The following is a 19,079-nucleotide window of genomic DNA, read 5'->3' on the forward strand; positions in this document are numbered from 1 at the left end:
CCCTGAGATGATAACCTGAGCCAAAATCAAGAGTCAGATGCATAACTGACTGAGCCACCTAGGTGCCCCATTCATGTGTTTTTAAATCCAAGAACATAAGATATAATAATCATACATGGTAAAAATGAGAAATTATAAACTACAGTTTTATTGGGGTCCATTTCCAAATGAAGCTGAACGGAAAGAGAAAGGAATATTCCATTCATACTGCTTTTTTAGAAAAAGAAAAAGTCCTGGGGCCACTGGGGTCGGTGAAGGATCTCAAGATGGCTGTGTGAAAACTTGCTCTAAAAACCATTGACTGGGCAGCTTTTTGGGAGATCATACCCCGAAACCAGAAGTCCATTGCTAACTCCCTGAAATCCTGGAATGAGACACTGACCTCCAGGTTGGTTACTCTCCCTGAGAAACCACCTGCTATCGACTGGGCTTACTACAAGGCCAATGTGGCGAAGGCTGGTTTGGTAGATGACTTTGAGAAGTTTAATGCCCTGAAGGTTCCTGTGCCAGAGGATAAATATACTGTTCAGGTGGATGCTGAAGAAAAAGAAGATGTGAAAAGTTGTGCTGAGTCTTTGTCTCTCTCAAAGGCCAGGATTGAGGAATATGAAAAAGAGCTGGAGAAGATGAGGAACATAATTCCATTTGATCAGATGACCATTGAGGACCTGAATGAAGTCTTCCCAGAAATCAAATTAGACAAGAATTATCCCTATTGGCCTCACAAGCCAATTGAGAATTTATAAACTTGAGTTGGGGAGAAAGCTCTGGCCCTCGTATTGTAAATGCTGGACATTAAAAATAATTATATGGTAAAAAAAAAAAAAGAAAGAAAGAAAAAGTCCTAAAAGTTTAAAAATACACAATTTCTAGGACTGAAATTTTCTAGGCTTGAGATGTTCTTCCCTGACATAAAGAACATAGGAAGAGTAGATACTGCATGGGAAAAGTATGACTGCTCTTTAGCATATTTAGCATAAATTCCCTGCGGTCATTTTAAGTGGACTAATCCAGAGGGCTTTAGAAAGAAATCTAGTCTGGAAATAAGTGATTATCATCAGCACAGAGAAGGCAGTGTGGGCTTAGGTAATTTAATCAGGTAGCCTTCATGGATAGTCCAGAGCTGTGTCCACTCCAAGTGAGATGCCCAAACATTTGAGGCTTTTCATTTTGCTACTTACTGTCGCTCACATTTGATTCTTACCACCAAATTAATGTGAACTTTTTTTTAATGAATTCAGAGGGTCACTTCAAACATGAAGAAGTAAACATTATTAATTTGCTTGAGGGAATCTGAGCATTTGGCTCAGTAGAGCATGCAAAAATGACCTGCTGATTCTTCCACATGAATTTCTCTTTACCACTTCAGACCCAATATGCCCTAATCTAAGCATTTAATTTTTTCTGAACATGGTCCTCTTCTGGACACCCTACCTTGTTTTCTTGTGTTTTGTTTTGTTTTGTTTTTAAATATCATACCATCCTCCATTTCACCCATGCTTAAAACTTTTGAGTTTTAAACAATATAAACTTAGTCTTATCAATAATAGCAATTGGAAAATGTAAAAGAAAGAAGACAAATTTTACTATTTAACCCTATCAAAATATTTTATAAAAAATGAATTAGTATTCCTAATAAAAATAATCATTTTTCCCTGAAGTTAAAACTAAATTCTCACTAACTGCAAAAGTCCACAGTGTCTCTATGCAGTGCTAAACTGCATGGAATAAAATGGCTGCTAATGGTTCAAGAATATTTAAAGGATAGACAAGGAGTACTGGACCCTCATAAAAATATGGTTCTTATGGATCAGTTTACTTCATGCATCCACTCCTCTGTAAAGAAGCATTAATCATTAAACTACAAAAAGAGTATCATTGTCATTTTCAATTAAACTACAAAAAGAGTATCACTGTCATTGCCAATCATTGTCATTTCATTTCAAAAAAATATCATTGTCATTTCAATTAAAAGTGTAGCCATTATTTTAGACCCTGCAGTGTGTCTGTAAGACGTAATTTTTTTCTTCTCTCAGTGTATGTACAACCCAAATACATTTTGTCTGATTCAGCCTTCTTAAGTGAGATATTTCTTACTTAACTACTTGAAGACCATCTGAGACCTCATTATGATAAATTAACATAAGTGGCTCATGGCTTAGGTGAGGCAAACATAAAAGTCTATGTGTATATACATATATGTATATATTCATACACACACACACAGAAACACACACACACATGCACACACACACACTGAGTGATAAGAGGCTAAATAAAATATTCCACTTCAAACTACATCTCCTAGAAATTCTCCTGGCACCTTGTATTTCAGTCTTCATAATGGCGTCATGGTTTAGAAACTGATTATAAGGATATGATAATGCAGGAAATTAAGGAACACATGCAGACTACTCTCCCAGCAGGTATTCCTTCCAACAGAACAACTAGCACAGCTGGTCTGCTCAGCCCAAGTGCAGACACAGCACCGGGTCCCACTTCAAAATCACTCCTCAGCATATCAGAGATTTCACGTTTCAATCTTAGCAAAATAGTCTTTTTTAAAAAATGTTCCTTTTGAAGGTATTGTTTAACCTCTATGCTAGAATATGGAAAGATCTTAAAAGGAATACAATGCATTGTATCGTTTCATGATATTAAACACCAAGCTGAAATTTTCAAGTAATTGTTTTTAATTCAAGACGATTAGTCAATAAATCCAGGCCTGTCTCATAATCTCTTTTATTACATCAATTTTCTTTTTTGCGAAGTAGACATAATAAAAATTATTTTCATAGCAATATCTGCCAAAAAATTATTAGATGTTAATGAATTTTCTGGTTTTTATTAGCTTCATAAATAATTTTATCATTCTTTTATGGTTAAATTCTTAAACGTTGTGACAAAACACAACTTTACCCATTGGGAAATTAAGTCAATTAGAACTTTGTTCTCTCTTACCACTGTTCAGATTTATCCCTGCTGAGGTAAAGATAGTCATGGTTAAAAACAATTTAGTTGTAAAACATGTCTACCCCTTCTTAAGTGTGATATTGTGCATTTCATTTTATGTAATCTTTCCAGTTATATCAGTTTCTGTAAAATGAACATAGTAACACCTCAAAGGGTTTTAATGAAAGTAAGTGAAATGAGCATGTAAGGAACTTTAGCACAATGTCTAAAATCTGAAAATAATGACTAACACATTTATGGAGCACATAATGTGTCATTTATAATTAACAATTGCAGCAGATGCCTATGATAACTCCTGGCCCCCTAATTTCAGCTCAGCTCTGGTTGACAGTTTCATGCATAATGCCAGGGCCCCTATCATGCCAGTGGTGTTTCTGCTTTGAGCCTCAAGGCTTTCTTCGAAGTCAAGGAAGACAGATGATCACCCATGAACAGGTACAGACCAGAAGTGGAAAAAAAAATGACCTCCTCCAGGCAACTTTCAGCCAGTTGGGGACAGGAGTGGTGGATTGATTCCTGAGCCTCTCCTTTTTCTGGTGGGATAGTGCTAAGGTGCCCCTCAGAAGGTTCCCCATGGTATTGAACCCTAGTCACCCTCAGTGGTAACCAGCCTATTAATTCAACTTCCATTGGCTTTTCTCTCTCTCCTTCATCCCTCACTTGTTTCCTAAGATCACCTCTCGAATAAGCAACTGCACAAATCCTTGTTTTAAGCTCTGCTTTCCAAGGAGCTTGACCTAAGATGAGCACTTAGTATGTGCCAGGTACTGTGCTAAATGCTTTTATGACTGACTCACTTAATCCTCACATTAAACCTATAATGTAGCTACTGTTATGAGTTTCATTTTCTATATAAGGAAACTTAAGCTTAAGTAAATTGCCTAAGGTCTCACAGCTAGTAAGTCACAGAGCTGGGACTCAAATCCAGTGTATCGAGTTAGCCCAAAATTTTAAGCCACTACACTTCCTGCACTGAGTGCTTGATGTATATCAGAATTATGTTAGTGGCCTTTTAATAATTAAGATTTCTGAGTGCCAAACAAAACCTACTGAATCAAACTCTGGTAGCAAAGGCTGAGGTTTAGATTTTTTATTATTTATTTATTTATTTTGAGATACAGAGTTTTTAACAAGTTCCCCAGATGATTCTTTTTTTTTAAAGATTTTATTTATTTATTTGAGAGGGGGGGAGCACGAGATGGGGGAGGGTCAGAGAGAGAAGTAGACTCCCCACTAAGCAGGGAGCCTGATGCAGGGCTGAATCCTGGGACTCCAGATCAATCCTAACCTGAGCCGAAGCAGACGCTTAACCAACTGAGCCACTCAGGCACCCCTCCCCAGAGGATTCTTAAGTACACTAAAGGTCCACTGACCAAATAAAGTAAGGTATTATTTTGAAGGCGTAGGTGAATATTCATAACATGAACCAGAAATGGCAATCAGAAAATTTGTCTAGCTATCATTTAATATATTTAATACATATCTACATTATAAATTTGCATAAAGAAGCTACTCACTACCCCAAATTTAAGCCATATCATGGGAAAAAGGAAAGGCAATGGCCTCATTACTGATTAAAGCAGCACAAAAGTGATTGTGTGAGGCTGTAAGGAAATGATCCTTAGTCTCAGGTATCCTGCCACAACCGGAAATCACCATGGACTACCAGCGAGAGAAGATAACAGGAAATGTTTTAAAAAGCAGGCATGGTAACAGAGTAGCAAGGTAGAGTATAGCATGGAAAATGTCCTGATATAGATGCCACTATTCCCTAATGATGCTCAATAAATGTGATTTAACCATAATTAAGTTCTGTAACAAACACTGCTCACTGAATTTTTAGCTACTGGAATTGCTTTAGGAATTCCTTTATACTACCTGAATGATCAGCAATTCAATTCCTCTTGGTTACACTGAATGTCCAGGAGGTTACAAGGGTGTTGTAAAGCTGACCTGGGACCTCCTCCACCCTTGCTGAAATTTCTATTAATTAAGATTGTGTATGCTGAGCCCTAGACAAATACTATCTCATTTAATCCTGGAAATATTCCTGTGAGATCAGTAATTCTACCTAGACTATATACATGGAGGAATTTTAAGTAACTTGCTTCAGTTTACCAAGTAAACATGCAATGGCAAAACAAAATTTGAATTCCGTTCTTTCTGACTTGTCTGCTGCCAAACCAAATTAGTAACTTTTAGCTGCTATTGTGACCGTTACGCAAAATCTGCCATTTAATCTTTCTAGAAGTACTCTCTTCCCTTGGCTGTTGTGAGTATATCTTCTCAGTCTCCCCTACCTTGCTGCCTTCTGCTTTACAGCTTGTTTTGAACATTACCCCAAAATTAAATATCAGAGATCCTCAAAGCTTCCTTTCAGGCTTCTTGTCTCACTCTGCATTCTCTCCCTGGGCAATCTCAGTTATGCCATCAAAATCTATTACTTATCCAAAGGATGATGAAATACGACATTTATGTCTCTAAACCTGACCTATTCTACAATTTCCAGACTTATAAATATTTAAGTGCTTACCTGACATCTCCTTTTGCATATCTCAATGACAACTCAAATTAAGTCTATGGAAACCAAACTCAGGATTCACCTATAAAGACGATTATCTTCTAGTTTGCTTTGCCTTAGTGTATGTTACTACCACCATCTATCCAGTTATACCACCCAGAAAACTAACAGCTAGCAGTCACTCTTCGCATATTTCTCTTTCTCTCAATCCATATTTATTGGTTCTAACTCGACTCTCCCTTCAATCTATATCATTATTTTCAGATCCAAGACAATTTCTCTAGCCCAAGCTACCATTTTTTGCCTTGTAACAATTGCCAAAGCCATCTAGTTGGTCAATAACATCAACAATGGCCTACTCATTAGGTTCTTTACATTGCAGTCACAATGGTCTATTCAAAAGACAAGTTTCTACCAATGTGGTAAGATTTTCCAAAATGCCAAAAACTTCTTGATGAAGATGGAAACAAAATTAAATAAAATCTTTCCATTTTTCCCCATAGCTGTATTCTTGAAAAATTTAATATGTATTGAAACCATGCAAAATCTGCTTTATATTCTTAGATTCTAGACCTATTAAAATATATATACATATATAAATGTATAATTTGTTATATATGTTTGTATATACACACACATGCACACACATACACACACACATGAGTGCTGTGTGTGCATATATAATCTACTGGATACCCAGCAGAACATTCAATAGTCTTGAAGCATTCAGAACATTCCTTCTTAGGAGAGACTGTGTCTTAGATTGGCATCTCCCCAAAGCAATCAATGAGACAAGACCTTGAGTAGAAGGAAAGATGAAAAGGGAATAAAGGAGGAGGTAATGTTTGAGCCATCTCTGTGAGTAAATGAGGGCCAGCCCCCATGAGAATCCATGTGGCACATGCCTCAGAATTACCTATCTTACCCAAGGATAGGAAAGCTGGGACATTTATCCATGGATTCCCTTGACCCACTGCGATCTTTACTCCTCACTTCCAGGTTGCCCCGCCTGTGACTGAGTAAGCTCCTGTGATGCTTGAGAAAACTCTCACCAAGAGAAGAGACATGAAGATGTCTGAGGTGGAAACTGCCTACTTTAGCTGGGAAGGGACAGATAATACATGCACTGCAGGATAACTGGGGCTGGCCCCCACACTAAATGCCAGACACATCACCAAAGGTGCCACAACTTTTCAAAAACACATATTAGGGTTAAGTTAGCACCCCATGGATAACAAGCATTTAATAAATATTGCACAAGTATTTAATAAATCTTTGTTAAATTAGTCAGCTAATTCATATAAACAAGGAATTATTTTTTCTCTTCAAAATATTCTTTTAAAATTTTAGTATAAAATGTATACTTTTTTTTTAAAGATTTCATTTATTTATTCGACAGAGAGAGACACAGCGAGAGAGGGGACACAAGCAGGGGCAGAGGGAGAGGGAGAACCGGACTCCCCACTGCGCAGGGAGCCCGATGTGGGACTTGATCCCAGGACCCTGGGATCATGACCTGAGCCAAAGGCAGACACTTAACGACTGAGCCACCCAGGCGCCCTAAAATGTATAAGTTCTGTGACTAAAATTAATTTACATTTTAGATAAAGTACAGTTTGGAAGAGATATTTTTATTTTATTTTAAAGATTTTATTTATTTATTTGTCAGATTGAGAGAGCACAAGCAGGGGGAGCTGCAGGGAAAGGGAGAAGCAGGCTCCCCACTGAGCAAGGATCCTTATGCAGGATTCAATCCCAGGACCCTGGGATCATGACCTGAGCCGAAGGCATCCCAGAAGAGATATTTTTAAAGAAGGTAACTGCTTCAATTTAATGTCCACAATCCTCCACAATTTTAACTTATTAAAAAATAGACTAGAAGTATTCCTTGGCAATCCCCATTCTTGGAAAATAAAACTATAACTTTACCTGGGTTATTAAATGAATTATTATATTATACTACCATTACCCCATATTAGACTAATCTGTTATGAAATGAAACAAAACAGAACTTTTTACTTTGTTCCAAAAAGCTAATTTTAGAGGTAAAGCGTTAGTTACACAGAGGATTTTTTTTTAAATAAATTAATCAGGTGCTGGAAATACATAAACCCCTCTAATCTACAGGATACATATAACCATGCATAGCTATTCATGGTGTGGGTATGTTTGAAAAGTTAGAGTACCCCCGGGCACTACTTGATGTGATGCTCATCAACGCAACCTTCAATGCATAATAATTAATGTGACTTTCCAGACTGTTTTAACGCTAGGCTCTCACAGAGGGAGAAATGTTTTTTTGACTTCCTTATAAAACATAAAATCCAAAGTTTCTCAGTTTTTGCTGCCTGGTAAGAAAAATAAAACTGGTTGAAGTCAATGAGTTTATTTTTTCTTTCAAACCACAGCATGAGTAAATAGATTCTGGTAGCACATGAGGCAAAGCCCTTGAGTTTAGGGCTGTGCTTTCTTTAGATGGGTGTACCTCTAATACCTGAACTCCGCAGTGTCTTTAGGCCCTGGTGGCTGTGGGAGATTTCCAGTTGTGACTAATCTTTACTTGCTGGAACCTTAAACAGTTACAAATGTGCCATATGTGTATGTTTTAATTATGGTAATCACCGTGCCCTGACATTCACTCAAAGAAGGCATTCTATATTCACAGGCAGCACTCGACATGTCAGAACAGCATGCCCTTACTTGGCTACTTTCTTAATAGCACATTTACTTCTGTCACAGACTCGGTGTCCTGTGCCCATGTGGTCTGACTAATATTACTGGTCCTGCAATTATTTTGTCACCGTGATGGTTGAAGTGTGATCTATGAAAGGCAGTGTTTTTGTTTTTGGGTTTTTTTTTTCCCTTTTTCATATTGATGGTTCTGTCTGGCAGAATCTACAATACTAGTGGCAGAATTTCTAATTTTTATGTATATTGTGCCAAATTTCAAGAGGAAAATTGCAGATGAAGCACAAGCAAAATAGAACTCGCTATAGGGAACATTATGGATAGCAGTTATGCACTTTTTTGTTATACCTACTTGACTAAAAAAGACAGGGGAAAAAAGGAAAGAAAGAAAGAGAGGTAATTAGTAACATTTTAAACGTGATATTTAAGTAAGTTAGCAACAAGGCTAATATTCATCAAATGTATCCAGAAAATACCATTTGTACAAAAATATTGACAACTAGTCATGTTAAAATGATGCAGAAAGGAATCCTTTCCCTTTTAACTTTTCTTGAAGCTACTAAGTTGGTTTGTTATACCAAAATACATACAATTTTCCATGTCTTTAGAATGAAATCATTCATCTATGGAGTAACCTCAGAAGTAATTTTTTTTCAATGCAAGAAATCAACCATCAACAAAGGTACATAATAAAATGAATCTGGAAATATGTTAATCCCCTACTTATTCAACTGTACTAGAGATTTAATATTGATATTGCTGGGAGCTGAATAGGAGCCAAACTAATTCCACAAAAGTGCTCTATCTGCATATTAACTACTGAAAATGCACAGAGATACAATCCTATTTATGCTACTCTGCAGCATCTGATGTGATTTAGTTTTGCAATCTATTCAGCTTTTTAAAAGTGTTACTATGCCACCCCCCCAACTTACCTGGAGACAAATGCTCCATTTAGTCAAATTTTAGGACATCTTACATTATACATTCTGCAAATGTAAATATTTATAGACATGAGAATTCATTTTATTTCACTGGCTTATACATTTCTTTTATTCTAATATTTAATATGGTGTGCACTGAATTATGAATTTTCTTGAAAAAACAACTTGCCTCTTTTATCCAGCCAAGTATGGTTAGACCATCTTTATGACATAGAGAGTCGGCAGTAGTCTTCTTGAGAATAAAAAGGCAAATTTGAGATTATAGTCTTAATTAAGTTTGACACGACATCAAATTTTAATCAGCAGGAAATAAAAGATAAATTATTCTTCTATTTTCATAACTTCAGAGTTTGGTTATAATAATCTATAGAAGGTAACTGATTTCTTTATAATTTCCAGAAATGACCTTAACAATCCCAACTTCTCTTTGAAAATATTCAAATCATTAATAGCAAATTTTTAATTTAAAAAATGCCTTCACAAAAAGATCCATAAGAAGATTACTCTAATTCAGTGATTCTCAATTGAGGTTTTAGAGAAAACATGAAAGAATATCCCTAGAATGTCAAATAATATACTCCAGAAGAAGGAGGTCATGCTAGGGTATACCCAGCATTATAAAGTAATAAATATTGAGAGCTATATAGCTAGAGAGCTAGTTGCTAGATATACATAGATAGAGATAGAGATAGATAGAGATAGAGATAGGTATGAAGATAGAAATAGAGATAGTTTCAGAAATAGAGATAGTTTCCATAATACCAAACACATAAAGAAAAACTTGATGCAATCTTGGATGAAGGGGATCCACACAAAAGTTTTCCTAAAACTTTTCCCAAAACTAAATCCCCTAAAAGTTTTGTAGGGGACACAGCCTAAAGCCACATAGTCAAAAACTCTAAGATGGTAAAATTCGTGTGATTCCTACATATTGAAAGGAGGAATCCATTTTAAACAGTACTGAAACTTTGTTTTCAATTATATATTTTACCTGCGCCCATAAAAAAGGAATTTGATTTATGAGAATTACCTATGCATACTGTGTTTAAGTATTGCATTTAGCTATTTATTCACTGAGTGAAGTGCAACAATGTACTGGACTCTCCTGGAATTAGGAAGGAATAAGAAAAAAAAACAAAAACGACCCATCCACCTGCCTCCTCTCTTTCCCATTTTCTCAGGTATAGGATATTTGTCACAATGGCTCTTAGCTATAGCTTTGCTCCTTGAAATTTTTTGTTTTTTTTTTCTTTCCTCTAAAGAATAGCTAAGGAAAGGAACTGCTCTTGACTAGGAACAAGGAAAAGGCCAAGCAAACCCTTGTTGTTATGCTTTCTTAACCAATAAATTCTTAACTATCCTTCATATTCAGGCAATGTGTCTGCCAATCAGCATTTTCCTTTTCATCCAAGAAAGAAAATATTGCAAACAAGAAGTTGCATCCCCAACACACATAGCTCTATATAGTGCTTCTATTTGTATATTTATACTATCACTCCTTGACAAAACTGACTTAATAGTACTAAGTCTAAATCTGAGACAAATGAGGACTCTTCTGGAAATATGAGCATTTCTCTCCTCCCAAATTTCCCAAAGACATTGCAGCACAAGAAACCTTAGCACACAGTTTGATTTGCGGTTTCTTCAAGACAGAGCAATGGATGTTTAGATTTTCTTCTCTATTGTAATCGGAGAGTGTTTCAGTTTTGAAATAATGCTCATTTCTAAGATCAGGTAAAATAATAGGACAATGTTTTAAGTGCAAATAATAATAAAGAGTGAATACAAGCAGCACTATAGTAAATCAAGACAACCTGAACATCACTGAATAATGGGTATCCAGAAACTAAACTTTAAGGTAGCTATGCAGTACTTAGAACCTCCTTATAATAAAGAATATAAGCAGTTTCCTTTGTATATTGTCTTTTTTTCTCTTTTCATTTATTCATCATACAATGCATATGTATCAATGTGACTAGGTTACAGCTCTTCCAGGATTGTACATCAGTTTGCTATAATTACATTGTAATATAAATGGCTGAAAGACTTTGCATGAGTCAATCAGTGACCTTGATTTATTTTTCCAGGTCATGAAGATCCATCTTTGAACCTCATCAAAAATTCCAACTTAATAGCAGGTGTCAGCATTTAATATTCCTCTGGTTGTCACAATCAGATCTGTCAGAAAACAATCCTACAAATAATAAAGTAACTTGGATAAAATTTTTATTTTTGTATCTTTAAAATATTTTACAATTATAAAAAAAGAAAGTGCAGCTTATGTGACACAAGATAAAGAAGAAAGAAAATATTTAAATACACCTTTATACTCTCTACATTCATTTGGAAGCAGCAGACTGAGAGAGAGTAATCTTTTGTGGATTTGGAAGAGAGTAAATAAAGCTTCCATATTTCTGGTTACCTTTGTGAGAATGGCACAGCACTTAAAATTGCATCTGTTCAAGAATGCTACAACCCGTCTTAGTGTTAGAGCAAGACTTTCAAATGTTGTTACATTAAAAGCTGGATAGTACAGTCAAGTACTCTCACATTAGAGAAATCCTAGCCTGCTGGCCACCCTTTTGGTAAAAGCATGTGATCAAATTTGAGCCCAGGTTGGTAGTGTCAATATTCCATGTCAAAGCAAATTTGGAGCTGATGAAAACAAGCCTAGGCTTGCTTATCAATCTGAGATAAAAAAATGTTCCAGCTGGGCACACACGTTTTAAATAAGAATTTGATAGAGACCCCACTTTCTAGAACAAATTCACCCAAGCATTTTTAACTTGTAGTTATCTGGGGCAGCTGTCTGTGATGGGCTGCGGTGAGACAAAGACATGGTGTGGGGGCTGTGAGGTTGAGGGGACAAGAAATCAGTGAACCTAAAATGGCAGCTACATCCATTGAAGCCGGGTAATTGTATTTGCCCATTCAGAAAGGACCTCCTCAGCTCCAGGCACATACCCCTCTGAGACCCCAAAGAGCCAAGCTCATAGAATTGGAATGACCTCTTTTTACCAGATGACTCTAGGGTTATGATGCCTCTTTTACATGTTTGGGAGGGATAACCAATAGGGGCATTTACTCTCAGCTACTGTTTATCTCCCATTCATTATGTCCTCCTGCTTCTTAGGACTCTGTTCTAAGGTAGGAGACCAGTGTGTGACATTAAGCATTTCAAGGAAAGCTACACCAACTTCTCAGGATGCTTAGCCAGAAGAAAGTAATAGCAAATTTGAGATTGGGAATAGCTAGCAGTGTGCTAGTAAAATGTTTAACAACAATCTCTTCAGTGTGGGGCGGGGGATGTTGAGGGGAGGGAAAAAACTGAAAATTTTCATGGCATGGCTGATTCAAGCTACCAACATGATGATGTTTCTGGGAGCTGGGCAGAAATGCAAGTAATCTGCTCTATCAAGCCAGCTGCAGCACACCATGACGACCATGACGACCGTGACTACAGTTCCCGCAGTCCAGGAAACCATTCATCTCCATCCCAGAGTCCTTTATCTTTGAACATCAAAACCTTGTTGACTCTTAAAATTCTTATATGAGAAGTATCGAAAAGAAATTTGTATGGAATATCATCAATAGAACATGCAAAAGAAGCATAGCTTTAAGAGAGCCCATTGGCCAAATGTAAGACCATTTTATGATTTTAAAAAATGTTGGTATGAGCTATAAACCATTTAAGAAAATAAAAATCCATAATTCCATATTAAGGGGAATAAATAAATGAGGAAGAAGGAAAATATCTTCCTTGCAGTAGAATGCCAACTAATAAATGCAAATAAGATAGAAGATCACCACTGTACAATAACCATGGTGACTGATTTAGGTAGGGATGAAAAATTTGTAGGAGGAAAGGAATATTTATATGGTCTCAAAATATATTCTCACATATAACATATTAATTACCCACTTCTTTAAAGTGAACAGATACCACCTTAAAGGAATGATCAAAACTTAACATCACCAATAATGTAGATAAAAACAAAACAAACAAACAAAAATAAACAACTGCAAAAAAACCCAAGATGTGCCTCCAGATGCAAGGCACTGTGAAGGATACAATATGACTTCTGTGAAATTCTTGACAAAATGCATAAATTGAATCAAATCATGAGGAAAAATCAGACAAAACATCAGACTAAGCCATCAGTTATTCTACAACATAACTGGCATGTACTCTAAAGTATGTCAAAGTAATAGAAGTGAGAGAGAAAAAAAAAGAGTGGGGAACTATTCCAGATTAAATGAGTCTAAAAGAGAGATGACAACTAAATACAATGAGTGATCCTGCACTGAAAATAAAGAGCTAAAAGGACATTAATGGAACAACTAGTAACATTTGAAAATTGTGAATTAGGTAATAATAGCATTATTTTTGTATCATTATTAAATTTCTTTGATAATTGTATTATAGTTACATAAGAGTATGTCCTTGTTCTCAGATAATATACTCTGAATATTTAAGAATAAAAGGATTTGAGGGGTGCCTGGGTGGCACAGTTGGTTAAGCGTCTGACTCTTGGTTTCCGCTGAGGTCATGATCTCAGAGTCGTGGAGCCCTGTGCTGGGCTCTGTGCTCAGAATGGAGTCTGCTTAAGACTCTCTCCCCCTCCCTCTGTCCCTCCCTCCTTGCCCCTATTCTCTCACTCTCTCTCTCTAAAATAAATAAATAAATCTTTAAAAAAATTTTAAAAAAAGGATATGACATCTGCAACTTGCTCTCTCATGATATATATATATATACATCACATATATATATATACATATACATATATACATATGTATGTTCACATATCTTCATATATAGATGGATCTAGATACCATTCTCTGTTATATGTGCATGAGAGATATATGGAAAAATATATTTGAGAGAGAGAGAAGTAATGTAAATATTGAATAATTGATGAATTTGAGTGAAAAGTAGACTTGAATTCTTTGGCCTATTTTTCAACTTTTTTGTTAGTTTGAATTTAAAGTAAAATAAAACAACCTTAAAAAAAAAATCAGTAATTGAGGGGCGCCTGGGTGGTGCAGTCGGTTGGGCATCTGATTCTTGGTTTTGGTTCCAGTCTGATCTCAGGGTCATGAGATCGAAGCCTGCATCAGGCTCCCCACTCAGTGCTTGGATTTCTCTCTCCCTCTCCCTCCACCCCTCCCCCTCTCCCCTTCAAATAAATAAATAAATCTTTAAAAAAGAAATCAGTAATTGAGCTCATTTATTTTTCCCTTTAGTCTTTTTTATATGGCCCCAGCAAGCCAGTCACTTTGTTAGGTGTTGGCAGTATAAGGGCACACCTTCACAATACATGATAGGAAAATTAAATATAATTTTATAAACAAAATAATGGATTGTTCCTAAATAAGAAGACAAAAAGAATCAGTTGACTCAATGCAAGGGATGGTGAAAGTGTGGCAAGGAAGGCCTTCCAGATGTGGTGATGCTTGGGATGATTTTTGAAGGATGAGCAGAAGGAAGCCAGGTGGGTGAGTGGGGAAGGCAACCCAGACAGAGGGAGCAGCATGAGCAGGGACATGACTGTGTGGAACACTTGGCAGAATGGTGAGGGGGCAGAGGGGTAGTTAATATCATGAGCTTGGAAAGCATATAGAATTTTATTTGAGTACTATTTTTTCCATTTATTAGTTACATGGTAATGATAATTTACTTGATCTCTCTAGGCCTCAGGTTGTGCATGCATTTGTGAAGTGGAAATAGGATTGAAGTTGTGATTCACAGGGTTGTTTTCAGGATGAAATCAAACAATGTATGTACAGTACATGATGAAAAGTAAACTTTCAGAACATTTTAGCTGCTGCTATTACTGTTTTTGGATTTCTGATTGTTGGAAATGACCAGAGACAGGGGTGCATGGTGGAGAGTTCAGAAATATAGTCCTGCCCCATGTATAAAAGAGCATTTCAGATTATAACAAAGAAAGCTAACCAGCACTCATAAAAAAATTACCAACACTAGCACATGAGTCAATTTGTACATTTGTGATACACAATGCTAAATATTTTTAATTAACTATTGTATTATTTTTCCTAGATCACCTAGTGAAGTATGATGGTTATATGGAATTGGAGTTTTTGTTTGTTTGATCTGTTTTGTTCTGTTTGCCCTGACCAGGTTGATGTATTACTGGCAGAGTAGTGCATTTTCCTCCTGGCTTTCACAATGTAAACCAGAATCACTGTGACTTTGCCTTGATCAGAGCTTGCACAGAGATGCAGTCATGCAGAAAAAAAGGAGACAAGGACACAAAATCTAGGGTTGTGTGAGCAGTGATGGAAAGCAACTAATGTCCTATAGCTCCTCTTTTTGTGAATAATTTGGTGACCCTGACTCTAAAGCAGCCCAACAAATCTTTACTCCAGACTTCAGAGCAACTATAATAAATGTTGGAGGGAGTATATCTTTGTGGTTAAGACCTTGGGCTCCAAAGTCAGACTAGATTTAGACTCTGGCTCTGCAGCTTACCAACATATTGACCCTGGCCCATTTATTTTACACTCTACCCATATTTCTCATCTGAAAACAATGGGAGACAGAAATAAGCAACTATTCTCATTCCTGTGAAAATATACATGTAAAGATGTTACACACAAACAGTGGTGATGACAATGATGATGATGGTGGTGAGATAAGCAATGTTGGAAGCAGTTTTTAGGTCACTAATTTACTCATTACAGAGATATGCACATTTTTTTCAGTCAATGTGTTGGACACTAGCAATAGAAAATTTTTGCCTCATGAAGGTAAAATTGAATGGGAAATCAACCAAGTTCTGCAGTTTAACATAGGAAATAGGTATAACTTCATGCAAGATATGACAGAAACCTAGAAGAGAATTGTATAAATGAGACTGAGCATTTAGAAAAATCTGTCTAGGAAAGGTAAAGATGTATGTAATCTTTCTAGACTCAAAAACTAAAGAGTTAACTTTTTGAAGAAGACTAGGAAACTGTAGACCATGCAAAGATACAAACACACAAAACAGTAAAATAAAAACAGCATTACAAAACCAGGACTCAAGAATTAATGGTTGGAAAAAAAAAAGAATTTTAATGGTTGAATGACTGATCCCTAGCAGAGGCAAGCTTTAACATGTAGGAAAACAGAAACCCCTCATATTAGTCTCTGAGGAGAAAATAATGGCAGATGTGTTAATCTATCCCAAGCAAAGTCTGGTTTTACTCAATACGGCAATCCCAGATTTCATTTCAAGCAGAGCAGCCCATGAAAAAAGGTCAGTCTTAGAGTATTAGTCTCTTAGGTTGTCAGAGCTGAGAGAATGACTAGGTCAGTTTCCTAAATGGCAGTCAGTTTCCTAAATGGCAGTCACTATCATAACTGCATTAAAGACACTTAGGGAGTTTTCAAAAATACACATTCCTGGGTACCACTCTGAGACATTTTGAGAGTGTTGGTTTAGGGTAAGACCTCTCTGCTTTGACACACCACCCCCAATCACCACCACCACCATGTTGTTCTGATGAATACTAGGTTTGTAATCCTGTCAACAGTTACCTCTTTTTCTGTGATCCCAAAGAGAAGAAACTTACCTTAAAAATCGCAAAATAAGTAAGCAAGAAAATTAAAACTAGAACCCAAGTCTTCTAACTTCCTACACAGGACTTCTCCTACTGGACTTTAGAAATAGTGTAAGGCAGTACTACCTTTTCCACGGGCTTTTTCATGATGCCAATCAGAGCAACCATTAGAATCATCTTTATGAATATCAGCGGAGCTTCAGATCAGGAATCACAAAATAGCAGACTGTGGGCTGTTTCTGGCCAGCAAGCTGTTTTGTTCTTCTACACATAATTTTTTAAATGGTTTGTAATGCCTTTACATTGGACATGCCCTCTCCAATTGGCCAAAAGCTCTTCCACAGACAACTGACTTGTATCCAGATGTTTTCATTTATGTAATTTTCAGTCCAACCCCTTAGAAGCATTTGAGCTTGTGATCTAGGCACTAAAGAGCAATTAAAAGGCAAAAACAAACAAACAAAAAAAAACCCTTTATCAGAGAGTAATTTAACTAGCACCTTTTGAGTATATTAACAGATTAATTTATCTAATAATTTATTAATTTCAAAAAGACATCAAAGCTACATAGGAAAAAAAAGTCTCTGGTGTTTTTCATAGCCAAGCCAGCTTTCTCCACTCTCTACCCTTCAACCTTGTGTGTACCAGATACCTCTTTCTCTAGACAGAGCTAATTCATGGCTGGACACCTAATCGAGGGGCTGTGTTTGGTCCATCAGATTCTGTCTCTGAGAAAATTACAACTGCTACACTTAGAGATCAGGCCAATCAAATTCAGATACTGGACTTGTAAAGTTGAGTAGCCTTAAATACAGAGGCCACTTTCTGGGGACAAGTCATGATGTGGCCTCCTCTGCAAATAAGCAGTGTATACTCCCTGAAGTTAAAGAAAAGAAGATGCATGAAGAGGAGAGATGTATACACATGCCACCCCAGAGAAAAACAGATGGAGAGGGTAATTGCTTTTATTATCGATGACCTCCCAGGTCCTTTTTTCAGTTCCACATAAGGCATGGCTACAATTTCTGCTCTTGGCTTCAGACAGATGGTCGTTCTCATTTGCTCAGATTAGTTGGGTTGGATTTCCATTTCTTAAAACCAAACAATCCCTGGCAAAGACAGCCACCTTGGGATATACTTCAATCACAGAGGAAGGTAAGGATATGCAGAACAAGGGTTGACTTTGGAGGGCTGCCCAGAGAATGCATATCCACAAATAGTGGGGTCACTAGGAAGGCTTGGAAGCAGTGAACTTTGCAAGGGTGGGAGGGAGTGAATTAGGAAAATCTAAAGGAAAGACTCACTCCCCTAAAAAAGAAAATTTGGGCAGAAAAGGGTACAGGTTAGCAAAGTGAAACCAATGACAAATTTTACCTCCTCCATAATTTTAACAGATGGCTGCCCCTGAGCTTATAAAATATCTTTTTTTTTATTCAAAGTACCGGATCATTCATTTCTGCTAAAAGAATGAAATATCTTTTCAAAGCCATCAAAAGATGCAAGACTGTTTGGGGTATTTCTACCCACTGAAGTAATTAGGAAGCACTCTGAATTATATCATTCCAAAGATCATTGCAAATATTTACTTATATGTTTCTATTGCAAATAATATAGTTGTGTTTTTGACATTTTAGCTGTAATGAACTTTAAAGTATAATCTGACCTACAAACAAGCTTATTTGGAAGCACTGAAGTTCCATGTGTGACTCTGAACCATTCCATAGCCACTGCAGAGCCTACACAGCGATCAGTAAGGATGGTTAGATCAGACATATTCTTTATGATGCTTTCTAGCCCAAACATTCCCTGATTATTAGTACTTAAGCTGCAATGGAAGCCCTTACAGTGAGCATGTGAAACCTAAAGCTCTGAGCCTAAGAAAATACCCAGTAATTCACGATCTTACTACAGATCTCCCACACTTTGCTCATACAATGAAAAAGGTCCTTGTTCTTCTGAATCTGCTTTCAAGTTCAGTACACTTTCCTAACTGCACAATTGAGGGAGCAAAGCAAAATAAGATTCCTTCAAGCTCATGCTTACTTTCCTTACCCCCACTACATGAAAACAATTTCTCTAACTGATTCTTGTGGTGAAGAATGAAGAATCACCCTGCAATCTGCTACCTGGACTATCTATTATTTGGCTATGATCAAATAATAAATTCATCAGTAAAATTAACAATCTTGGATTAGGAAATATCTGGTTCTAGCCAGAAATGTCATTCATTTGCCTTTTTATTCTTCTAGTATTAAATTTTGCTGTGATTATAATTACAAAATTATTTTTTGATCTGAAACTATAAGTTATTTTGTTGTAAAATGCAAGAAGATGAATGTAGTTCTCACATTTTTTTTAAGTCCTTTGAAAAACTGAACATAAAAATC

The 19,079-nt window shown here is 36.5% G+C and overlaps 1 pseudogene; it reads left to right on the forward strand.

The window, feature by feature from the left end:
- Positions 1-266: 266 nt before the first annotated feature.
- LOC118541957 (ATP synthase peripheral stalk subunit d, mitochondrial pseudogene) lies at positions 267-835 on the forward strand (annotated as a pseudogene).
- Positions 836-19,079: the final 18,244 nt, after the last annotated feature.

The sequence above is a fragment of the Halichoerus grypus genome, chromosome 2, assembly GCF_964656455.1.
Source record: "Halichoerus grypus chromosome 2, mHalGry1.hap1.1, whole genome shotgun sequence".
NCBI lineage: Eukaryota > Metazoa > Chordata > Mammalia > Carnivora > Phocidae > Halichoerus > Halichoerus grypus.